Source organism: Balaenoptera borealis (assembly GCF_965194805.1).
Source record: "Balaenoptera borealis genome assembly, chromosome: 13".
NCBI lineage: Eukaryota > Metazoa > Chordata > Mammalia > Artiodactyla > Balaenopteridae > Balaenoptera > Balaenoptera borealis.
This window is the reverse complement of record NC_138870.1, coordinates 49517263-49544780: the sequence shown is the minus strand read 5'-3', so window position 1 is coordinate 49544780 and position 27518 is coordinate 49517263. Positions and strand designations below refer to the sequence as shown.

Here is a 27518-nt window from a genome sequence, read left to right as displayed (position 1 = left end):
CCTGGTTTTATAGAAAATATTGGTTCAAAATGTGTAGTTTTTACCCACTGCTGCCTAAATGATCTGATAAGAAAATGTTTTCACGTTTAGGAAAATAATTTAATAGAGTGTTGGTTAAGAGGTGAGGCTTAAATAATTTAAGTTTATCTTTGTTCTTTCTATAACCCGACTAATATAAAAGTAAATATATTTTTAAAGGAGTACAAATCCAGAAGGACACGGAAAATGAGATAATATATAACAGTAGAAGGTAAATGTCAGCAATCTTTTGTCAATGAGACAGGAGATGATTTAGTGGAATGGAGGAAACTTAGAAAACTTAGACCATGACAGGCAGACCTTTTTTATTGGGCTTCCCCTTATTGCACTTTGCAGATATTGTGGGGTTTCTTAAAAATTGAATGTCTGGGCTTCCCTGGTGGCGCAGTGGTTGAGAATCCGCCTGCCAATGCAGGGGACACGGGTTCGAGCCCTGGTCTGGGAAGATCCCACATGCCGCGGAGCAACTGGGCCCGTGAGCCACAATTACTGAGCCTGCGCGTCTGGAGCCTGTGCTGTGCAATAAGAGAGGCCGCGATAAGGAGAGGCCCGCGCACCGTGATGAAAAGTGGCCCCCACTTGCCGCAACTAGAGAAAGCCCTCGCACAGAAACGAAGACCCAACACAGACATACATAAATAAATAAATAAATAAATAAATAAATAAACCCAAAGTTTAAAAAAAAAAAAAAAATTGAATGTCTGTGGCAACCCAATCTTGAGAAAGTCTATTGACACCTTTTTTCCAACAGCACTTGCTCGCTTCGTGTCTCTGTTTCACATTTTGGTAATTATCGCAATATTTCAAACTTTTTCATTATTAATATATTTGTTGTGATCTGTGATCAGTGATCTTTGATGTTACTATCATAATTGTTTTGGGGCTCCATGAACCACGCCCATATAAGACAGCAAACCTAATAGACAAATGTGTGTGTTCTAGCTGCTCCACAAACTAGCCATTTCCCCATCTCTCTCCCTCTTCTTGAGCCTCCCTATTACCTGAGAAACAATATTGAAAGTAGACCACTTAATAACCCTACAATGGCCTCTAAGTGTTCAAGTGAAAGGAAGAGTCACATGCCTCTTACTTTATATCAAAAGCTAGAAATGATTAAGCTTAGCGAGGAAGACATGTCAAAAGCCAAGACAGGCTGAAAGCCAGGCCTCTTGCACCAACACTTAGCCAAGTTCTCAGTGCAAAGGAAAAGTTCTTGGAGGAAATTAAAAGTGCTCCTTCAGTGAATGCCCGAATGATAAGAAAGCGAAACAGTCTTATTGCCAATATGGAGAGTTGTAGTTGTCTGGATAGAAGATCAAACCAGCCACAAAATTCCCTTAAGCCAAAGCCAAATCCAGAGCAAGGCCCCAACCTTCTTCAATTCTACAAAGGCTGAGAGAGGTGGGGACGTTACAGAAGAAAAGTTTGAAACCAGCAGATGTTGGTTCATGAGATTTGGGAAAAGAAGCCATCTTCATAACATAAAAGTGCAAGGTGAAGTAGCAAGTGCTGATGTAGAAGCTACAACACGTTATCCAGATGATGTAGCTAAGATAATAAATGATGGTGGCTATACCAAACAACAGTTTATCAATGGAGATGAAGCAGTCTTGTATTAGAAGAAGATGCCATCTAGAACTTTCATAGCCAGAGAGGAGAAGTCAGTGCCTGGCTTCAAAGCCTCAAAGGACAGGCTGACTCTCTTGTAAAAGGCTAAGGCAGCTGATACCTTGAAGTTGAAGCCAGTGATCATTTACCATTCCAAAAATTCTAGGACTCTTAAGGATTATGCTAAATCTACTTGGTCTGTGCACCATCAATGGAACAACAAAGCCTGGATAACAGCTCATCTGTTTACAACATGGTTTCCTGAATATTTTAAGCCCACTGTTGAGACCTACTGCTCAGGAAAAAAAGATTCCTTTCAAAATATTTTTGCTCATTGACAATGCACCTGGTCATCCAAGAGCTCTGGTGGAGATTAATGTGCTTTCACACTTGGAAACACAGCATCCATTCTGCAGCCCATGCATCAAGGAGTAATTTCAACTTTCAAGTCTTGTTCTTTAAGAAATAAATTTTGTAAGGCTATAGCTGCCTTATAATGATTCCTCTGATGCATGTGAGAAAAGTAAATTGAAAACCTTCTGGAAAGGATTCACCATTCTAGATGCCATTAAGAACATTCATGATTCATGGGAAGAGGTTAACATATCAACATTAACAGGAGTTTGGAAGAAGTTAATTCCAGCCATGGATGACTTTGAGGGGTTCAAGACTTCAGTGGAGGAAGTAACTGCAGATGTGGTGGAAACAGCAAGAGAATTAGAATTAGAAGTGGAGTCTTAGGATGTGACTGAATTGCTGCAATCTCACAATAAAATTTGAATGGATGAGGAGTTGCTTTTCCTGGATGAGCCAAAAACAAAAACAAAACAAAACAAAAAAAAACAGGGGGTTTCTTGGGATGGAATCTACTCCTGGTGAAGATGCTGTGAAGATTGTTAAAATGACAACCAAGGGTTTAGAATATTACATAAACTTAGTTGACGGAGAAGCAGCAAGGCTTGAGAGAATTGACTCCAATTTTGAAAGAAGTTCTACTGTGGGTAAAATGCTATCAAACAGCACTATATGCTACAGAAAAATTGTTTGTGAAAAGAAGAGCCAACCAATGCAGCACACTTCATTGCTGTGTTATATAAAGCAACTGCCATGGCCACCCCAGCCTTCAGCAGCCAGCACCCTGATCAGTCAGCAGCCATGAACATTGAGGCAAGAACCTCCACCAGCTAAAATATTATGACTCACTGAAGGCTCAGATGATGGTCAGCATTTTTCAGCAATAAAGTATTTTTAAATTAAGGTGTGCACATTGGTTTTTTAGACATAATGCTATTGCACAATTAATAGACTACAGTATAGTATAAACATAACTTTTATACGTACTGGGGAACCAAAAAATTCATGTCACTCAAGTTATTGCAGTGGTCTGGAACTGAACTTGCAATATCTCCAAGGTATGCCTGTATAAGGAAACCATTAAGTCCTGAAGAGGTCTGGATTGGTTCTTGGAAGCACAGTTTCCTTAGAAGACAAGGCTGCAGTCTTAATGTACTTTATAAAAAAGTAGACAACAGGCAGTGTGATATGGTATGTGTGCTACTTAGCTTAGGCTGTAACCCAGGTACTAACCAAGAATGTCCAAGCTAGGGTTGGTCAGTTAAAACACAAATCAATAATGTACCATTGAGCTGTGATTGGACGGCATTTTAAGGAAAGCCCTACTCTAGCTGTAGCTAATGTATTTGTTTCTGTTATCCATATCTTAATCAGCATCCAAAGCTGGCTGGTTAATATTACTAAATGTTGGTAAAATATGTTGCCTCATTTGATGAATACTGGATATGAATTCTCTTTAGTAAAATTTAAATTATTCAAAATAGGGTCATTGTATAAAAATATTTTAGAGACTCTCCCATGCTTGTGCAACCATGTATAAGAAGCCAGCTAGGTCTATTCTCTTAACCTTGAAAGATCCCTTGGGCTGAATTCCTAAGTGGAATTGTGGTCCTGTATCAAGCGGTGAACTCCCGGGGTGTTTTTTTACAGAATTCCAACTATATGGCTTATAGAATCCTGCCCTGAAATTTTAGCATTTGACAAGTCTACCACTTCAGAAAGTGGGAATAAAAACATCTAAAGAAACCAAGAGCTGGGATTTCCTTGATTCAACAGGAAAGATCATAAGAACTGTTTCTTTTGTGTGTGTAGATAGGGGCAACCCTTGGTTTGAGAACTACCTTTTTTATAACCTGGTAGCAAGGTTAGAGTGGCACCTGGTAGTGAGTGGAGCAGCTAGTGTCATTCACCTCAAAATTTTTTAGTGAGCATCTATTATCTACCAAAAAGGACTTAAGAATTGTGCATAACCTAATTGTATTAGGTCAGTTTACAATGGTAGTTATTAAGGATGGAGATAGAAACAAAAGGATCAGCAGAAGTGTGCCTAGGAGTAGACAGAGCCCAGATTCCCTCCTTCACAACTGAAACAGCCTCCTTCCCTATTTACAAAAGAGAAAGTTTTACTCTGGAGAAACTGAACCAAAGAGTCTCCAGATTTGGGGCAAGGAGGAGTGGAGTGTAAGGCCTGTCCTTAGAAACTGAGTAAGTGAATGTCTTCATGCTGAACGGAGAGATCCACCGTGTCTTCCTAGGATTTTACAGTGCTTAGATACCCAGTGCTGGGCCCTGGAGGCCACAGACTGGCTTATAACTCAAGGGTTTCTTTACATATACCTCCTGTCCCAAGAGAAATGACCTCCAGACTTTGATATTTGGGGTCTCCTGGTCAGGTTCTTATCCCAGTAACACTAATGTAAGTCTATAAGCCAACAGAGCTTACTCTCCATTTCTTAGTGCCTCATTCTCAGAAATTACTGGACAAACATCTCCAGACAAGTAATAAAAATAAAAGTTTCCAACATGAGTGAGCAGACCAACACAAACAGATAAAAATGAGACTCAGAAGAAATAGAGAAACTCAGAAAAAATGCAGGGGGGTACATAGAAGATATTTTCAAAAATATAACTTTTGGATAAGAGAAAATTTTACAACTGTAAAATAAGAACAGGATTCTTTTTTAAAAAGTAATGATCTGAGTGTAAAAAATAACTATTAGTACTAAAACGGTGATGCATTTTAAACATCAAAAAATATTGAGAAATCATCTAGAAAGTAGAATAAGGGACAAGAAATATTAAAAATATACATATTTTAAGGACCCAGGTTCAACATGTAGCTAATAGAAGTTCTTGGAAAGAGATCAAGAAAGAGAGAAAATGTAAGGAAAATATTAAAAAGAAATAATAAAATAAAATTTCTCAGAACTGAATGGCTGGGTTGAGAAACCGTCCTGCAAAATAATGATGAAAAAGTACACCATTTTTCATGGGACATCATCATGAAATTTCAAAAGTATATAGATGAAAAGATCTTAAATGCTTCCAGAGAGTTAAAAGAAATAGGGGTCCAGGGTGTAATGCATGTGGTATCAGGAATCAGAAAGGTATGGGACTTCATAGCATAAACATCGGAGATTAGGAGACAATGGTATAATGATTTTTAAAATCTGAAGGAAAACTATTTCTAACTTCAGAGTGTTATGCCCTGACACAATTCAATCACAAATGAGGGTAGAAAAAAATTTCTAACATGCAAGGAATCAAAAATGTAGTTTTCAAAACCTGCTTCTCAGGAAGCTAAAGGATAATGTGCTCCAACAAAACCAAGGGATCAAACCAGGAAAGAAGAAAGTCTGGGGTCCAAAACAGGAGGTGGAAAATTCAACACAGGAGAAACATCAAGGGAATGTACTAAAAGCAAAGGGCATGCTACTGAAGACGAGTGCCTGATGCCCAGTGTTGTAGCAGGCTGCAGAGCTAGCAGTTAAGACCGGCCTAAGATGAAACTGACCTGCATTGTGCCCAGTGCATAGTGATGATATGATCAGCCAGGATGCAAATGACCAACCAAGGCTTCCAGAAAGGCACAATTCCTGTGACGCAGACAGCTCAGGTGAGATCAAAATGGATCCTCACAGTGGCATCATAGTGGTCTCTTTGTTTAAGCACTAGATATAATGTTCTCAGTCATTTGGATGTTTGAGGGGCATATATTTTAAAGCATTGAATATCAAGTTATGCAATCTATACTAGAAATCTTATGACTAGGTAAGGGTAGAGAAATAGAAAAAAGGTAATTCCCTGTTGGTCCAGTGGTTAGGGCTCCACGCTTCTACTGCAGGGGGCACGGGTTCGATCCCTAGTCTGGAAACTAAGATCCCACATGCCATGCAGCCAAAAAATAAATAAATGAATATATGAATAAATAAATAAATAAATATGCTGTCTTATTTAACATCACAAATAACCTTGTGAAATAGGTACCATAAAAAAAAAAGAAATAGAAAAAACAGACTTAACATTATTCTGAAAATATTAAATCCAAATTAGATTAATTCCAGTACATTCCAGGTATATAATTGCCTTTTTTTGTTGAACTTCAGCTTAAAAAGTCCATAAGCCACATGTAAGTCCTACTGAGTCTTAAGAAAAAAATATAGATAACAGTAACTTCCTTTCAGTTTCTAATATACTAAAGGTTGGTTATTGTGTTTAAAATACAATAAAGAAAAATATTCTTCTGGTTTTTTTTTTTTACAAGTTTAAAGAACTTTACTATACATTACGTCATTGGCTCCATTTTCTGGGGTTTTAGATGTGAAAAGAAATCTGAGTAAAATAGAATAATTTCTAAAATGTTTTACAATTGAAATAAATGAATAGGTATGATAATGTAATTTTCAGGAAATGATTCATTGTCAATTTATCTAAACTTGGCTCTTCCTGATATTTCTACCCTCTTTTAAATAATTTTTGCTTATGAATAACTATTTCAAACTAGTGTTATAAGGAAGATCTATTTTATACCGCTTAATTTAATTTCAACTTTATTTCCATTTTTTTACTTTTTTAAAAAATAATTCGTTGTTAGCAGTTTGGGGGGAAATATCAGGTGTGAGAGATTCATATAAGCTATTGGCCAAAATGAAGCTTTTGGATTACCTTTGAATACAGCCATCCTTTCTTTCTCTGCATTCTTTTCCTTTTTCTTTTCACCCTCATAACTCTCAAATTGGGAATTTACTATAATAGGTATTGACGTTTATACAGCATCTTCCATCCTTATAAGAGTATGAGGATATATATTCTCTTTATAGAGATGGATTGAACTCATCTTTTTGAATTATCAAGCAAAGGCTGTTCCAAAACCATAGGCTCTTTGCAGACATCTTACAATAACCCTTATTATTCATGGAATCACTAGTCTCAAAAACCAGGAGAACTCACATTGACCTTGCTATTACCTCTAGAAGGAAACAGTGGTCTTTTGCAATGAGATATACCCCCCGAAAAGAAGGCATCATAAAACAAAGACATATACACAGTTTGCCTAACAGATTAGAAAAAACTAAAATGGGCTTCGATACCCTGGTTTAGCCTGAGTGTGCAAAAGAAAGGAAGATTCTAATTTACTGTGGGTAGGAGGATAAGTTGGTCTCAAGAGAATTTGGCAACATGTATAAGACCCAATATATATGCATAAACTTTATATTATACTGCTGTTTATAAAAGCAAAAAAATGGAAACAAAATGTTTATTTAGACAGTTATAAGTAAACTGTAGTACATTCAAACAGTGGAATAATATGTTATAATTAAAATTAAAAGGTAGATCTATATTCACTCTTATGAAAGGACATTCATAATATACTGATAAATAAAGAAGTCAAGGGATATAGTATTTTATTCTGAAAGTATATACACCAAAATCTTAGCATTGATACACTGGGTAGTGATATTTCATATAATTTTAGTTTTATCTAATTTTTAAAAATTTATGTCTAAAATTATCATTTTTCATTTAAATAATTTAACAAAGAAAAATTATATGCTATAAAAATGAAAAAAACTTGAAATTTCTCATGAAGTCCTGATAATTGTGATACTTTTCATGAAGCCATGATAATTTTATGCAAAATAATAGGCTTTCTAAAAATTGCTCAAGATTTTACAATGGTTTTTATAAATACAATCAAAGTATTTCATTGTATAAATACCAAAAATAAAAATGGATTATAGTTATCCTTGGATATTTGAAGAACTGCCAGAAATTAAAGGAAGCCAGTTTTCTCTGTACTGTTTTGAGACTAGTGACTTTTGGTCTTTTGTTTGTTATAGATTAAGTTGAGAACATAATGAAACCTATGGACTCTCTTCCCAGAAAAGTGTTCTTATGCACATCTAAAAGTTATTTTTATATACAATTTCAAGTGTTCACAGAGTCCTCTGAAGTACATGTTTTTAATGGATAGATTAGAATTAGTGGGTGAAACTAAAAGAGAAGCCGAATTCATTTCTTTATTAGTTTCTAACAAATTCGAAATTTTCCAACAATGTGCATTGCTTCGCTAAGTACTCAGTGAGCATGATTAAGTATATTTTGGAAGCAGACTGAGTGAAATGGTATAGAAGGAATTCCAACCTCCAAATTGAAGTTTGGCAAGATGACCTCAGAGAGCAGTTTAATTCTAATATTTTATCATGGGATTTAAATAAGGATAGTGTACTTAATCCAATAGATAGGCTTTAAGAACATGACAGGCCTTAACATATGTGTTCCTGCACTGCTCTCTGCCACTCTCTATTTTCTCATCACCAGGGCAGTACAAGTGTTTGGTGTTCTCTCTCTTGGTCCTTCTTAGGACTTCCGTTTCAAAATGGTGGCCTGACCCCAGGCATATATCTCTTTTCATCCCTGCATCTTAAATTGATGGTATAGAAAATAAAGAGGTATAAATTTTACAACAATGAAGAAAATGATGAAGATGCTATTAACTGACAAACAACTCATGCATTTTAGAAGAAGACAAAAGGAAAAAGGATGAGAAGTGGCAGGACACTATAGACTAGGATGAGTGGGAAGAACTCCACAGGCAACAAGGTCAAGAAGAGACTTAACCTGCTCCAAGAGACACTTGAGTGACTTTGACTCAGGGACCCTGAGGTTAGCAGATAGCAGAAGTCTCCCACCACCACAGGCAGTACCCCTGCTACCAGGCCTCTTAGCAATGGACAAAAGCACAGGGTTATTCTCTCTAAAAAAAAAAAGTGGTATCATTTATCTCTGGATCATCAACACAACTCTTTGAATGAAAAACTATAGAGTAAAGCTCTCCTTATTCTGGTATTTAAAGGCTTTCTCATTTAATGGTTATTCCCATCCACTCCTGTAATTTGAAGTCTGCTGAACTTTACACACACACACACACACACACACACAGAGCTTCCTATTTTTTCCTTCTTAAATATGAGCATAAAACCAGTCTTCAACACAGACTGGAGGATATCTGCAACATGATAGAGGAAAACCAATAGAAACATATAATTTGTATATCATGATGATGAGAATTTGTTGAAAAGCAAATTTTTTTTCAGAGAGACTAAATAAGATATAGTATCCTTAAAATATTATAAGAATGGTATGCTATGAGAAAAATCCATGCACAAGAAATAGCTTCTAGAAATTAAAAAAAATGGTGGAAGATTAATTAATTGAAAGATGAAAGAATATTTTTAAAAATCTAGAATGTATAGAAAGATAGAACATATGAGACAAGAGATAAAATACAAAAGGCCTTAGTTAGAATATATAACATCTGACTAAAATACTATCTCCCAAAAGAATGAAAAGGTAAAAATTTTGAAGTGCAAGATAAGTTTAACAATTATTTTAAAATTCAAAACCAGCGTTCATAGCTAAAGTTCCCAGTGCTCAGGAATTATGCTAGACAATGAGAAGCACCTTATAGGGTTTCTTACAAAGTACACAAATGCAGTTGTGATCAACTCTATCCTGGAGTTTTTAGAAGTCACCAAATAACAAATATGAAGAGTTCTAGGTCTAATATGGCTGAGAATTCAGTATTACAGGAAGTAAAAGTGAGTAGAAGGAGGGAGCAGCACATGCAAGGTTCTGGTGTGGACAAATGGAAACTTCCTGTTGCCCTATGGTGATCATTAAAATATGTAATAAGCACCAGCTGATCAGAACATACACAGCAATCAACTAGGATAGATACCAGCTCTACACAACCAGTATGACTTACCTGGCTGAATGTCACTCCTGCTGGTACAGACAGCAAAGGGCAAGTTCCTTGGCTTAATTATTTCCAATTTCAGGTGTTTGGTGTCCAAACCACAGTTTTAAAAATGAGCAAATACGATCTGGGAAAAATGAAAAGAATGAACACTAGATTAAAAAAACCCCAACAGATGAGGTAGCTTTGCTTTTTAAGGCATATGGTCTTATAAAGTGAGAAGACCAAATCTTTTTTTTTTTCTAAAGAAAGAACATAAATACCTACATGGTAATCTCTTTCACTGGGCTACAAATAGCCACCCTTTCTCCTCCAGAATCTATCCTTTATCTATTTATGTGTATGTGTATACATATATACAAAGCTTTTATATATGTACATATATAGGCATCTATTATATATATAGGTGTGTGTGTATATACACCTGTAAGTCCTCAATTTTATTTTTTATTTTTATTTTATTTATTTTTAAATTTTTAATTTATTTTTTGGTTGCGTTGGGTCTTCGTTGCTATGCGCAGGCTTTCTCTGGTTGCTGGGAGCGGGGGCTCTTCTTCGTCGCGGTGCAGGGGCTTCTCATTGCAGTGGCTTCTCTTGTTGCAGAGCACGGGCTCTAGGCGTGTGGGCTTCAGTAGTTGCATCACGCGGGCTCAGTAGTTGTGGCACACGGGCTTAGTTGCTCCGCGGCATGTGGGATCCTCCCGGAGCAGGGCTCGAACCCGTGTCCCCTGCATTAGCAGGTGGATTCTTAACCACTGCGCCACTAGGGAAGTCCAGTCCTCAATTTTAAGCTCAAGAAAAGGCTTTGTATGTTTTTACTCCTGGACAAATAAATTATTGACTTTGTTTTAAGGCAATGATGCCTGATTTACCTTTCAGTGGAGGTTTTGATGATAGTGTCTCAGGGTTTCTTGGACACCAGAGGGAGCAAGAGAAGAGGTGAGGCTTAGAAGAGGCGCTGGAAAAAAAGATTTATTAAAGGTCCACCATGGTTCATGTACTATACTCTACCCTGGAGATTCAGAGATGAATTATTGAGCTGATAAACAAGAGCCATGAGAGTGGTAAATTTAGGGTAATAGAACAAATGGAAAAAATTCATCTGTGCTTAGAAACAAGACTCAGCCCTGCCAGCATCTTCAAATCTGATTACTGTAGCTACAAAAGAGCGAGAATCTTATTTATTTCACATTCACCTGAGAGCTGGACAAAATAGGTTATGCTCAATTGACTTCGAATTCACTAAATGATAAATTATGAAGTTTATGTTTCAACTAAGTTTAAAGGGTAGTAAATTCACAATAGGCAACTTGGCTTTCATATTTTAAGTCACAAATGTTGTTTTCTTCAAAAATGAGTGTTTTTTAAAAATTAAAATCTCTGCTGCTTGTCTCTGCTTCAGTTGGTAGAATCTCAGTCATAGTGAATAAAATTCATTCCAGTTCAGGAAATTTCACTTTCAAAAAAATGACCTATTAGAAGTTTCCAGTTAAAGAAGTGATAAATTGAGTTATGTATCAAAAGTAACCATAAATTTCACATTCCTTATAAAACACATTCATTTAATTTAACTTAATGATCCTACTGATTTATCCATAAAGGAAATTTGAGGCACAGTCAGGGTGAGTTCTTACATTTTAAATTATAGTTATTATTAAATCAGGCTTTTGGTTGAATTTTGTGAAAATACCAACTATTTGCAAAGAAATGACTGATTCTTCAGGTAGTGTTCCCCAGTGTCCTCATTACTATCTTCTGCACAAACCACTAGAGGGCAAGACAGTCTAACATATTAGAACAGATCTAATTTTATCCAACAGAGGGCAGTCATACATACACCAGGCAAAGAAATCAGTATATTACATTATGTTTCAACTATTACAATCTGCCATTACCTTTTGGGATTATAAGAGGGAGGAGAAGAGAGAAAGAAAGGAAGAAGAACACAACCCTCTCAATAAACAATTCATTGGCCGACTTCTCTGAAATTGTTAAGCAAGTGAGTTTAATAAACAATTTGCTTTTTTCTGGATTTAAATAGTTTAAATTTGAAGTGAAAAAAAAAACACCAGTTAGAAGATACATCTTAACAAAGGAAATGAGAAAACACGTGAAAGCTGTTTCCAATCAAAGGGACCAAGTGTTAACAGCTTTATTTTTATGTGCAAACACAATGTCAAGTTACCTTTAAAGTCTAAGTAGTGAATTAGTAGCATAAATAATTTTTCATTAAACAAAAACTAGATAAAAACTGTAAGTGAAGTGAGAGACAGGATTAGCCATTTCTCACAGAACATCTTGAAGAAGCCTGGGTTAATGGGAAAAGTCAAGAATCAGGAAGCCTGGGTTTTATCCCTGACTCCTATCCATTGGCTGTATGACAATTGGTAGGTTGGCCAATCCACATAGACTTCAGTTGCCTCATATGCAAAATTATGGAAGTTGTAACATAAATGACTTCCAAATGTGGATGGTCATCAGAAACCTTGCTTTGCTAGTCTCTAGACCTACTAAATTAGAACTGAATCTCCAGAAATGAAGTCCAACAACATACACACATATATATATGTACACCTTAAATACAAATATATATATACATTATATATGTATATATATTATATACATACACACATATATATGTGTGTGTGTATGTGCAATTCTAGGTAATTTTGATGATCTGTCATTATTGTAAACATTAGGCTAAATGAAGGCTAAGTTTCCTTTATCACTTTAAAATTCTATGACTTTATGCTTATTTGTACATCACTAAGTTGGTATTTTAAGATATAAGATATTTTTCTGGCCCAACACTAAAAAAAAGAACAACAGAAACTCCATCACATTAAAAAATTTGAGCTCAGAAGAAATCAATTTGGAGACAAAGTTTCCAAGAGTCCCACTGATACCTTGGTATTTTTTCACTTTTCCTCAGAACTTTCCCTTTTTAACTGAATATTTGTCATTAGTTCTTTTGATATTATGTGGCTGCACTTGATTATGTGCATAATGATGTTAATTTATTGTTGGTGGTGTCAACTTAAAATAATGCACAACGTGAGAATTGTGAGTCAAGTTTTATTTGGGGCAAAATGAGGACTATAGCACGGGAGACAGCATTTCAGATAGTTCTGAGAAACTGCTCCAAAGAGGTAGGGGGGATGGTCAGTATATCTGTGATTTTGGTGAAGGGGGAGTACATACAATCAAGCACAAAATTTTGCAGAAGGTTTCTTCTAGTCACAAGGACCAGTCGTCACCGTGAAGGATTTTAGTGCTTTTCTAGATATGAGGGAAGAATTGGGCTCATAAAATCGGCTTCTGAAAATAAAAATATCTAACTATCTGAAGACCTGTTCTGCCAGTTTTCTCAGAGCACAGAGTGCCTCATTTCTGCTCTCCACTCTGAACTCCTTTCAGGGGGTGTTGAAAATCAGCGGCTGCAGCAGCTCATGATGTAATCCTTGTAGAGGCAGATGGCAAGTGCCGACGGCAGGTGCCAATTTGTAGTTGACAGTGGTGGTGTTGTTATATCTTGAATCTGTAATGGCTAACTGCCACCGGAATGACCTTAGTGTATATGTTCTGACTCTGGGGAATGTGGAGGAATTATGAATTATGATATCATCATCTTATGAATTATGTCATCTTATGAATTATGATGTCATCAGCACAACTGAAATTCTACTCTACGATAAGGCAAGAGAAACCAGGCTGGACCCAATAGCAATATCTGAAGAAAGAGAAATGGAATCTAGAAGTGATTAGTCAATTATTTTCTGTGTAAAGCTTATCTTTTACAATCTCATTCTAAGTAGGAGGATTCACAACAAGTTTAACTTTACTTGACATACACCAAGAAAATCCTTTTAAGTCTAACTACCTAATTAAGTAATTTAAGTCTAACTACCTAGTTAAGTCTAACTAACCTAACTACCTAATTAAGTCTAGTGCCAGAAGATGGAAAATGGCTTCACTTTTGGTAAGTATATTATTTTTCTGGTACACAACTTGATACAAGGTCACGTCAATCTTTGGGTTACGTTAGTGCTCTGGGGAGCAGTATAGATCCTTGTGGGATTTTAACAAAGCAATTGATATTGGAGATGAGATGCCTCACTACATGTGAGTGACTAATAACCTTGGAATTAGAGGTGATAACGAAGGACAATCAAAGGCAATGATAGTCTCTGCTAATCTCCTGCTTCTCTCACTGCATTATTCTTTGATTAGATTCAACATAATTTTCCCTCAAGAATCTATGAGAATGTATTATTTTATTAATTTCATGTGACATAGCACTTCCTGTTTCTATGGAAGAACACAAGAAGAGTAATTCAGAAATCAGATGCTACATAAATAGTTCCCCTTACTTATCACATTTATCTAATATTCAGTCTCTATCCCTTCCCCTTCACCCCTTCACAGCCTCTCTCTATCTCCCTCCCTCCCTCCCTCTGATAGTGTTAAAAAATACTCTTCTTTTCATTTTGGACAAACACATAAAATACATATTGCTACATCAAGAGAACACTTCAAAAATGATTCTCATATAATGGCAGTAAAAATATAATTCTGCAATTCCAAAAGAGCTAAGCTGAAACCAATAGTAATTCAATTAATTCAGTTATTCTCATGTTTTATTTTACTTTAGCCATTTTAAAATAAAAACAACTTCTAAGCAGTCCTTTTGCCAGCTGTTTAGGTTCGTTTTAAATATATACACATTTTTGTTTTAGGGGGGAGCAAGCTACAATATTTTATTGCATGCACTTTTCTGAAAGCATTCTCTAAGTCAACCAGTCCTACAAAGTAAAGTACTCAACCAGTTCAGAAGATGAGCAAAAAAAACCCCTGAATTAATAGTACTCCCACATAACATTCAGTGTATGCCATATTCTGCAGCAGCTGGAAATACAATTAAATTTTTTAGAATTAATTTTATAATCAGAGATTAAGAATGTGGACATTTTACCACTACCAAGTAAACTTGTGAGGCAGGTTCATTGTATGCTAAGTTGATTCCCCTGAATTATCTACTTAGTAAACTAGTCACTATTAATTTGACCATTAGGGAAATCAAACCTGCAGAAAAGAACTTCAATATTCAGAAGATTATGTCTGAACAAAATACTGCATATCATAACTGCTCAAATTATTTTCTACACAATATAGACCCTCAATATAAGGTATCTGATTAAATCAAGCACCATCCCGAGCCAATGATGGTATTCTTTCTTCTTAGATTTAAGTTTTGTTCTTTGTTCCTGTGTGATGGAATATTTCACACACCCTTAGGCTGCCACACCCATCTGTCACAGGTGTATGGACTTGTTGATGTTTCCCTTGCTCTATAATTTCTACTTAATCAATGAACTATAATTGCTATGAAATCTGGCTTTCCAACTGGGACAAATGGTGCCTCTTTAGTTTTTCAGTTAGAGTTAGATCCCTAATCTTCATCACATGAATAAAGAGAAACAACCTAATAACTGGTTCAAGAATCTCCATGGCACATCTGGATTCTCCACCCTGCTACCACCTTCTCTAATTGTCCCTGAATATTTTATGTAAGTATGATGCTAAGGAAAGGAAACTAATCAAATATTAAAATTTTAGACTATATATATTCTAAAAATAATCTTAAAACAGATAGTCTGAAAGTCCATTCTAAGTGTCATAGTGGGCATTTATATTTTGTTTTTCGGTTCCATGTAGTGAATAAGAACCAGAGCATTTGCTGCACTAAACGGCTGACTTCTTCACAGAAAGTCTTCTCATCACTAATTTTTAGGATTGTATGATACACCACTCCAAGCATAATGTTCCTCTGAGGATTCAGTCATTTGTGACTCAACCAGATGACCACATTCTGAGTTAGCACTCCACGGAACCCAATTCTGAGTCATCAATCAAAAAACTGGCATGCTTATTCTCAGGCTCCTGGAATTTACATTCTCTCTTACTTTTCTTCTCTCTCCCACCTTTTCTCCTCTTTTTCCTAAATGCTTTTGAGAGAAAATCCCAGAAGCCCTTCTAGGATAGAGAAATACAAACAAATTTGAATCTGTTGGATAGATTCGCCTGTTTCCTAGCCAAATAGAGGAGGTGAACGAAAGAAATGGGAACGAGGCATTACTATGTTTTGGGGAAAGCACTTCTTTGACAGTGTGGACAGGAAGGGTGTAAGGGCATCTAACACACTTGTATACACTTGCTTTTAAGGCGTAAAGCCATCATTAATATACAAATTGTCATGCATAAATACGAAACTGTTACATCATCCTATGTTTTTTAAAAGAACAGATGTAAAGTGGTGAATTGGGAAAAAGCAGAGTGTAGGTGTCCCAATACCATATCTTTTCTACTTTCTCTTCAGGTTTATACAGTAGAATAATCTTATATTTTTAAAAGTCTGGAAAGGATCTCCAGATAGTTTGAATCATCTATTTCATTAATTCTTGAACTACCATAGTGTGCACTAAACTTGTGACTTATCAGATATCAGAACGTAGTGGTGAGCTCTGGAACCAGACTGCCAAGACTAAACCCAAGCTCTTCTATATGCTAACTATGCAACTTTGAGCAAGTTACTTCATTACTCCGAGATTCAGTTTGCTTATCTGTAAAATGGAAACAAAGTAGCTGCATCATAAGATTTTTGTGAACTAAGCCACTCAAGTACCAATGCCATGCCTTGTATAATTTTTTTTCGTTCCTCTAATTCCTGCAAATTCCTTAGCATCTGGGTCAACCAAAATCAAACTGGATAATCAGGTGTGAGCTGAATTTAAGTCATGAAGTATTATGTCTATGAAGCCAAAATACCATCAAATAGAGGCAGTGTGTTGGTGAAAAAAGCAGAATTGGTGCCACGGGAGTATTTTTAGCTCCAGTTTCTCCAATTACCAGTTATGTGACCTTGAGTAAGTCACTTAATCTCTGAAGTTCAACTTTCTGGTAAGTAAAAAGGAATAACACACACAGTGTGGCATTTGTCACGGGAATTAAAAGACATCATTGATATAAAATTAAAACTATTAATGTTAAACTGAGTAAGGAAAATTTCCTTCACTTTATAAAACAATAAGAAACAGGAACAAATAAATAAAAAACATCACATGTTCCACTCGAACCGCTTCCTCTGTGGAGCCTTTCTTGCTTCCACAGTTTTCTCTCCCCCAGAGCAATGTTGTTTACTCTTGCCTCTTTGTTACCTTTAGGCATACCGCCCTCATCTGTCTCATTAATAATTGTTTATGGGTCTATGGCCTATAGAAATGAGACATGTCTTATTTGTTTCCGTATCCCCAGCACCTACCACAGAGACAAACACAGTGAATGGTGCTCAGCAAATGAGTTTTTAATAACTGATTGAACGCATAAATGAAAGTATTCTCCTGATGTTAAAGATAGGATACAGCTGCATATCATTTCTTAGAATGGATGGCCAAGAAAAATCATCCACTCTACCTAACAGTATTGTCTTCTGCATATATATCTCCAGTTGCATGAATCTTGGTATTGTCATCATTAGAAATGCCATGCTAACATTCCAGAGTCAAGCAGACATCTCTTTTGTTGGATGGATGAAGACTCCAGCCTGTTGGTGGGGCTGAAGCTGCACAGCCATCTGGGAAGAACACTTGGAATTCTGCAGCAGGGCCAGAAAAGGGGCATTAGCTTCATGAATGTGGCTCTCATACAACTGTGTTGGAACAAAGCTGGCTATGAATCAAACCCTGTGTTTGTCTGACTGTCCTCCTGGAAGAGTGTATGTGTTACATCGGCTACAGGGGACAGGCAAGGGTTTTAAGAGACAAGTAGAAGAGAAGATAGAATGTCATTTAAAACACATTTCCAGACTCCTTCTCAAGTGAAAACCCAGTAACTTCGAGTGGATCCATGCCAATAATATTTCAGCATTTCTATACATGATCAGATCACTCTCATCTCATCTTGGCTCCAGTCACATGTGAACATGGAAGCCTGTACTGTCTAGGATACTGTAAGCAGAGAACCAGCCCTTACACTCAAGCAGAACAGATTTGGGTGGAGAGTCCTGGTTAACTCATAAACAATTTATAAACTCAAGCATTTAGCAAGTCTTGATTAAAGGTTTAAATCATTAGAGCTCTTTGCCAATAAAATACAGGGTTTCACCATTTTCAGTAACCAGGCTTTGGAAATCTTGGGGAAAAATCCTATTTCACAGCTAGGAAAAATTTTAATATTTAATCAGCTAACCTAAAAAATGCTTATGAGGAAAAACCTAAATACTGATATGCATATGAAATGCTTTATATAAATCTCTTCAAAATATTATCCCTCTGAACTGAGACAGGTTTTGTAGTGATAGTGGCTAGAAAATTCAAACCAATTTTGAAAAAAGAAAAAATAAGAATTTAATCTAGTCAGATAGAATGTCAGAAAGTGAGTTGTGATTTTTCTTTAATACATAGTTAATTATGGCTCTCCCAATTTGACAAAACTGTATCAGTGTAAGCAATCAATTCTTCTTTAAGATCGCTTTTATTACCCAAGAAGGCTTAGTGGTCTAACCCAGCCCTTCCCTTCCAATTTAATGTAACAAATGAAATTCCATTGTATGGATTGTCAGAGTCAGAGAGTGATGGTTAAATCAAAGACCTATTAAACATTCTGCAAAAAATCTGCAAATAGGGCAAAAATAAATATGCCAATGTACTCAACTGGAAGATTTTACTCAACTCAAGGCTTCTCAAGATCAAGGACTGGGTCTTAATCATCTTTTAATTCCCAATATTGGAGAGGCCTCTACACTTGGTAAAAATCTCAAAAGATTTTGGTCAAGAGCCTGAAGAAACTGATTAAAAATGTCATTAAAATAATTTTCTCAGCTCAATATATGCTTATAAAGGCAGAATTAATACTGGAAGATTGTTAAGTACATTACTCTGTTCTTTAAATTTTTACTTTTAAATACCCCACCCCAAGATTGAAATGCACCTTCATAGTAAGCCTATTTTAAGTGAGCACGAAAGAGATTAAAGGGTCAAAGAATGAGCAAAAGCTACTTGGGGCAACAGGTGTGTAGATGAAGTGAAAGTAGACATGGAGTGGGAGAAAGTTCCAAGCACTCCAAGGGAGGAAAACAACAAGTAGCAGAATGTAGTTTTATCACAAAATCAACCATATTCATTTATAAAGAATTTCCTAAGGGATTTTTAAAAATAACAATCAATGAAAAGATCTTTAAAGAAGAAAAAAGAAATGAATCACTTTAATTCAATCCAATAAAAACCTTTCTGTATTTTCTGGGTAATAGATCCCCTTTTCAGGCCCTCCAAGGCCGTCTCTGCAGTCAGCATAAAATGAAGTTGAGCAATTATTTGTTCAACTTTAATTTAAACAGCTGTAGATCAAAATAATTTAGGTCAATTATGATCAAGGATTCATGTCAGTGTGATAGCCTCCAGTATTTGAGTTAATGATCCCCTCCCTCAGTGTGGTAGTGAAAAGAACATTTGATAAGAAGTTAGGAGAACTGGATGCTTTTTTCAAATGTACCATTGAACTAGCAACTGTTAATCTCTCCGGGACATAGTGTTATCATCTGATCACAGTAGATAATATTTGCACAATCAAGTTATTTGATGAGCAATGAAACACTATATATAAATAACTTTGCAAATATAAAGTGTTTTGTAAATGTAATGAATTCATTGTGAAAATTCCCTCCCTTGTCATCCCATAACACTTTGTATAGGTTGCATGAACTTTTCTTTAGTAAGACATTATAAGAGATATGGCTGAAAAGCAAAGTACTTTGATAAAAATATAAAAGAAAATGTATTGGAGAGAAAAAAACATGCTCCAATGTACATTATGCATTAATATAAAACAAAGCACTTTTCTCTTTAGGTGTATGATACATGTATGATTTAACACTTCATGATAATAATGCATAATTTTTCATTGATCCATAATAAGTGACCTTATATTTTCAATGGAACAAAATTAAGTTTGTTTCCATTTTACTGATGCTAAAATCTTATAAAACCAACCTTTCAGCTCAGTATACTTAAATAAAAGCAGCTCTTTCCAAAGTTGAAAATGTCAATCCACCAGAGGGCAGACAGCAGAAGCAAGAAGAACTACAGTCCTGCAGCCTGTGGAACAAAAACCACATTCACAGAAAGATAGACAAAATGCAAAGGCAGAGGACTATGTACCAGATGAAGAAACAAGATAAAACCCCAGAAAAACAACTAAATGAAGGGGAGATAGGCAACCTTCTAGAAAAAGAATTCAGAATAATGATAGTGAAGATGATCCAGGACCTCAGAAAAAGAATGGAGGCAAAGACTGAGAAGATGCAAGAAATGTTTAACAAAGACCTAGAAGAATTAAAGAACAGAAATGAACAATACACTAACTGAAATGAAAAATACACAAGAAGGAATCAATAGCAGAATAACTTAGGCAGAAGAACAGATAAGTGACCTGGAAGACAGAATGGTGGAAATCACTGCCATGGAACAGAATAAAGAAAAAAGAATGAAAAGAAATGAAGACAGCCTAAGAGGTTTCTGGGAGAAGATAAAACGCACCAACATTTGCATTATAGGGGTCCCAGAAGGAGAAGAGAGAGAGAAAGGACCCAAGAAAATATTTGAAGAGACTATAGTTGAAAACTTGCCTAACATGGGAAGGGAAATAGCCACCCAAGTCCAGGAATCACAGAAAATCCCAGGCAAGATAAACCCAAGGAGAAACAGGCTAGACACATAGTAATCAAACTGATAAAAATTAAAGACAAAGAAAAATTACTGAAAGCAACAAGGGAAAAATGACAAATAACATACAAGGGAACTCCCATAAGGTTAACAGCTGATTTCTCAGCTGAAACTCTACAAGCCAGAGGGAGTGGCACAATATATTTAAAGTGTTGAAAGGGAAGAACCTACAACCAAGATTACTCTACCTGGCAAGGATCTCATTCACATTTGATGGAGAAACCAAAAGCTTATAGACAAGAAAAAACTAAGAGAATTCAGCACCACCAAACCAGCTCTACAACAAATGCTAAAGGAACTTCTCTAAGTGAGAAACACAAGAGAAGAAATGGACGTACAAAAACAAACCCAAAACGATTAAGAAAATTGTAATAGGAACATACATATTGATAATTACCTTAAATGTGAATGGATTAAATGCTCCAACCAAAAGACATAGGCTTGCTGAATGGACACAAAAACAAGACCCATATATATGTTGTCTACAGGAGACCCACTTCAGACCTAGGGACAAATACAGACTGAAAGTGAGGGGATGGAAAAAGATATTCCATGCAAATGGAAATCAAAAGAAAGCTGGAGTACCAATACTCATATCAGATAAAATAGACTTTAAAATAAAGAATGGTATAAGAGACAAGGAAGGACACTACATAATGATCAGGGGATCAATCCAAGAAGAAGATATAATAATTATAGATATATATGCACCCAACATAGGAGCACTTCAATACATAAGGCAAATGCTAACAGCTATAAAAGGGGAAATCGACAGTAACCCAATAATAGTGGGGGATTTTAAGACCTCACTTACACCAAAGGACAGATCATTGAGACGGAAAATTTATAAGGAAACACAAGCTTTAAATGACACAATAGACCAGATAGATTTAATTGATATTTATAGGACAGTCCATCTGAAAACAGCAGATTACACTTTCTTCTCAAGTTAACACGGAACATTCTCCAGTATAGACCACATCTTGACTCAAAAATCAAGCTTGGTAAATTTAAGAAAATTGAAATCATATCAAGCATCTTTTCCGACCACAATGCTATGAGATTAGAAATCAATTACAGGGAAAAAAACGTAAAAAACACAAACACATGGAGGTTAAACAATACGTTATTAAATAACCAAGAGATCACTGAAGAAATCAAAGAGGAAATCAAAAAATGCCTGGAGACAAATGACAATGAAAACATGACGATCCAAAGCCTATGGGATGCAACAAAAGCAGTTCTAAGAGGGAAGTTTATAGCAATACAATCCTACCTCAAGAAACAAGAAAAATCTCAAATAAACAATGTAACCTTACACCTAAAAGAACTAGAGAAAGAACAAAAAACAAAACCCAAAGTTAGTAGATGGAAAGAAATCATAAAGATCAGGGCAGAAATAAATGAAATAGAAATAAAGAAAACAATGGCAAAGATCAATAAAGCTAAAAGCTGCTTTTGTGAGAAGACAAAATTGATAAACCTTTAGCCAGACTCCTCAAGAAAAAGAGGGAGAGGACTCAAATCAATAAAATTAGAAATGAAAAAGGAGAAGTTACAATGGACACCACAGAAATACAAAGCATCATAGGAGACTACTACAAGCAACTCTATGTCAATAAAATGGACAACCTGGGAGAAATGGACAAATTCTTAGAAAGGTATAACCTTCCAAGACTGAACCAGGGAGAAATAGAAAATATGAACAGACCAATCACAAGTAATGAAATGGAAACTGTGATTAAAAATCTTCCAAAAAACAAAAGTCCAGGACCAGATGGCTTCACAGGTGAATTCTATCAAACATTTAGAGAAGAGCTAACACCCATCCTTCTCAAACTCTTCCAAAAATTTGCAGAGGAAGGAATATTCCCAAACTCATTCTATGAGGCCACCATCACCCTGATACCAAAAAGAGACAAAGATACGACAAAAAAAGAAAATTACAGACCAATATCACTGATGAATATAGATGCAAAAATCCTCAACAAAATACTAGCAAACAGAATCCAACAACACATGAAAAGCATCATACACCATGATCAAGTGGGATTTATCCCAGAGATGCAAGGATTCTTCAAAATATGCAAATCAATCAATGTGATACACCATATTAACAAATTGAAGAATAAAAGCCATATGATCATCTCAATAAATGCAGAAAAAGCTTTTGACAAATTCAACACCAATTTATGATAAAGACTCTCCAGAAAGTGGGCATAGAGGGAACCTACCTCAACATAATAAAGGCCATATATGACAAACACACAGCAAACATCATTCTCAATGGTGAAAAACTGAAAGCATTTCCACTAAGATCAGGAACAAGACAAGGATGTCCACACTCACCACTCTTATTCAACAACATTTTGGAAGTCCTAGCCACAACAATCAGAGAAGAAAAAGAAATAAAAGGAATCCAAATCAGAAAAGAAGTAAAACAGTCACTGTTTGCAGATGACATGATACTACCCATAGAGAATCCTAAAGATGCCACCAGAAAACTACTAGAGCTAATCAATGAATTTGGTAAAGTTGCAGGATACAAAGCTAATGCACAGAAATCTCTTGCATTCCTATACACTAACAGCAAAAATCAGAAAGAGAAATTAAGGAAACAATCCCACTCACCAATGCAACAAAAAGAATAAAATATCTAGGAATAAACCTACCTAAGTAGGTAAAAGACCTGTACTCAGAAAACTATAAGACACTGATGAAAGAAATCAAAGATAAGACAAACAGATGGAGAGATATACAATGTGCTTGGCTTGGAAGAATCAATATTGTGTAACTGACTCTACTACCCAAAGCAATCTACAGATTCAATGCAATCCCTATCAAATTACCAATGGCATTTTTTACAGAACTAGAAAAAAAAGTCTTAAAATTTGTATGGAAACACAAAAGACCCCAAATAGCCAAAGCAATCTTGAGGGAAAAAAATGGAGGTGGAGGAATCAAACTCCCTGACTTCAGACTATACTACAAAGCTACAGTAATCAAGACAATATGGTACTGGCACAAAAACAGAAACATAGATCAATGGAACAGGATAGAAAGCCCAGAGATAAACCCACACACCTATGGTCAACTAATCTATGACAGAGGAGGCAAGGATATACAATGTAGAAAAGACAGTCTCTTCAATAAGTGGTGCTGGGAAAACTGGACAGCTACATATAAAAGATTGAAATTAGAACACTCCCTAACACCATACAGAAAAATAAACTCAAAATGGATTAAAGACCTAAATGTAAGGCCAGATACTATAAAACTCTTAGAGGAAAAAATAGGAAAAACACTCTTTGACATAAATCACAGCAAGATCTTTTTTGACCCATCTCCTATAGTAATGGAAATAAAAACAAAAATAAACAAATGGGACCTAATGAAACTTAAAAGCTTTTGCACAGCAGCGCAAACTATAAACAAGATGAAAAGACAACCCTCAGAATGGGAGAAAATATTTGCAAATGAACCAACGGACAAAGGATTAATCTCCAAAATATATAAACAGCACATGCAGCTCAATATTAAAAAAAACAAACAACCCAACCAAAAATTGGGCAGAAGACCTAAATAGACATTTCTCCAAAGAAGACTTACAGATGGCCAAGAGGCACATGAAAATCTGCTCGACAACACTAATTATTAGAGAAATGCAAATCAAAATTACAATGAGGTATCACCTCACACCAGTTAGAATGGACATCATCAGAAAATCTACAAACAACAAATGCTGGAGAGGGTATGGAGAAAAGGGAACCCTCTTGCACTGTTGTTGGGAATGTAAATTGGTACAGCCACTATGGAGAACAGTATGCAGGTTCCTTACAATACTAAAAATAGAACTACCATATGACCCAGCAATCCCACTAATGGGCATATACCCAGGGAAAACCATAATTCAAAAAGATACATGCACCCCAATGTTCATTGCAGCTCTATTTACAATAGTCACGTCTTTGACGCAACCTAAATGCCCATTGACAGACGAATGGATAAAGAAGATGTGGTATATATATGCAATGGAATATTACTCAGCCATAAAGAGGAACGAAATTGGGTCATTTGTAGAGACATGGATGGACCTAGAGACTGTCACACAGAGTGAAGTAAGTCAGAAAGAGAAAAACAAATATCGTATATTAACGCATATATGTGGAATCTAGAAAAATGGTACAGATGAACCAGTTTGCAAGGCAGAAATAGAGACACAGATGTAGAGAACAAACATCGACACCAAGGGGGGAAACCGGGGTGGGGGGCGGGTAGTGGGTGGTGGGATGAATTGGGAGATTGTGATTGACATATATACACTAATATGTATAAAATGGATAACTAGTAAGAACCTGCTGTATAAAAATAAATAAATAAAATAAAATTCACATAAAAAAAGTTGAAAATATCATTAGGCATTCTGTGTGCAGTGAGTACTTAGAAATACATAATGCTCACTTTTGTTATCAATGGGGATAATGATAGTTTTCACTCTAAGCCATGCGAATATTGGCAGTAATATCGAGTCTTGTTTAGAAACCTGGTTTCATCTGAAACGTAACCTAAATACAACTAGAGTGGGTGAATCCGCATGAACCAAAACTCCAAACCCTGTGAACTTTCCCCCCAAATGTACATTACTTTGAAATCTCCCCACATGCGTGTGACTTAAACAACAAAATCATAGTCAGAGATGCCAAGAAACTGAAACAGAATATTTTCCTAGTTCCTTTAGTGAGAGACAGCTATTTTATTGTTATCCTTATTGCTGCTGCTGCTTTTTGTGTTTGCTTTTAGTCAGGGATCTATTTAAATTTTCTTTAGATTTAACCACTAAACATAGTAACAAAATGGGAATACATGAAAAATAAACCTGATATTGTCCAGAGGTAGTAAAATTTTCTTTTTATAACTGAGGTGTAGGAATATTTTTGGATAATAAAAATCATTTCATGATTAAGATGAAAAATTATTTAAGATTAAGATGAAATATTTACGATTATGATGAAAAATTATTTTCTACTTGGCTTTTTAAATGTTAGAAGTCTTTTGTTTTTTCTCCTCCTATATTGGAATAGCCAAATAAAAAAAATATGACTTCTGTGGATGCATTAATAAGACCCATCTTCAGAGCTGGGCTTGGCTTCAAAAATACATTCTAATATTAAAGATTGACAATTTCTTATTAGAAATTCAATATAGACCCCTTGTTTATAAAAAAAACTCATACACTTATATATTAAAAATATACGTATTATTCTATCTTAACCTGGGATTACAGAATTCTACTTTAAGTAAAAAGAAAAGAAAAAGAAAGGTAATCCTTTGGATAGAGTGGGAATTTCTCTTTTATTATGATATTGGAGAAAGATGGAGAGATCCTGTAGATTAGCAGCTTAATTTTCCTCATGAGGAATTTTTCTAGCTGTTAGCCCTGGGAACCCATGTCTGCTGGATCATAAGTTTAGTGCTCTTTAGATTCTATTATGGTTGCTCTTGAGTGCACAGAAACTTAAAATGAATATAAAGAAAAACTGTCCAAAAAATGTCTCAGGTGTACTTGGGAAATGCATTTTTTAATAATTTTCAATAGTTTTACAAGAAAAGAAAATTTATATTTATACCATCCTTAAAAAAGACACACAACTATTAAATATTTAATTCTTTCTGCTCTCTGAATGGAAAATGTATATTCTGGTATCTATGAGTATCTCTGGCATACCCATACTCATTTTTATACCTCTTTATATTGTAAAATAACTGGTTAAAAACGAGTCTTTCTTGTTTTCAATAGTTTCTGCAATAGTAGTTCTGAGTCCCAGAAATAAAACATTATCAGAAAGGTTTAGGAATGTGGACCTGTAATTCTAAGTAACACCTAGAATCATGGACCAATAACAACCAGAGTGGTGGCAACTAGAGACCAAGAATAGTGGAGACTAGCGGTCAAAGTGTAGGAGCAAGGAAAGGAAGGAATAAAAAGGCAAGAGATCCTACAGACCTGCCAGAAAGAGGGGAAGATGGCTTATGACCCCCATCTTTCAACTTCCTCTTCCTTCTTTTTCCAAATCACAGCAGCACACACATTCAAAGAGGCAAAAATCTAAGAGTGATTCATAGCATACTCTTCATGGTAGCCTATCAAATAGAGAACAATAATAAATTCAAATCATTTCCTATTGTTTGGCATTTATGTTTTACACAAGTCTCTGAGTATTTCTATAGGATAATTAATTGAGGTAAGCTAGCTGGTTAGCAGATATAAAAATTTTAAGAATGTTAAGTCAAATCACTTGTCAGGAAGATTGCACTAATAGTTCTACTAGTAGTACATAAGCAACACCTTGCTTTGAACTCTTGCTGGCGCTGACTGTCAAAATGAAAACAAAAGGAACAAAACTTTCATTTTCCAAAAATAGAATAGTGTTACTGTGTTCTCTGACTATAAAAAATTGGTACATGCTTCTATTAACAAAAATTAAACAATCAAAATATTACAAAGAGAATCAAAAGCCCCCAAACCTCTCAACCCAGAGATATTTATGATTAACATTTTGGAGAATCTCCTTCAAAACTTTATCCATCTATCTATCTATGCCAATATACATACTCCAAAATTCTTTAATGCAGTTTATGATAAAAATTTCCACTCTACAATAACGCATGTACATCTTTTCATACATATATATATACAGTGTAGTTTAATGAGTAAAATAATCTGATTTTTTGTATTCCCACACTTTATTAATAGGTTATCTATTAAGGAAAATTTAAGGTTATTTCCAATCTTTCTCTATTATAAACAATGCTGTGACAAATACCTTTGTGCTTATAGTTTTACATACTTTTTACATACTTGTGTAATGATCCCTTTAAGAAAATATATTTTAGAGGGCTCCCTGGGGTCTAATGGCATTTTATTCTCCAAACCACCATGAATGTGTGCTTCCTTTAGACCATCCAATTTGCAAAAATGGCTG

At 35.5% G+C, this 27518-nt stretch overlaps 1 long non-coding RNA gene across 1 annotated transcript in view; it reads right to left on the bottom strand.

Annotated features, from left to right (window-relative positions):
* LOC309609593 overlaps positions 1-27518 on the bottom strand; it is a 475588-nt gene that overhangs the window by 224076 nt on the left and 223994 nt on the right. The window contains exons 7-9 of the long non-coding RNA XR_014233497.1: positions 26540-26676; positions 17231-17411; positions 9770-9887 (exon numbers count right to left, since the gene is read on the bottom strand). This is a non-coding gene — a long non-coding RNA (uncharacterized lncRNA). The remainder of the gene's footprint in view (positions 1-9769; positions 9888-17230; positions 17412-26539; positions 26677-27518) is intronic.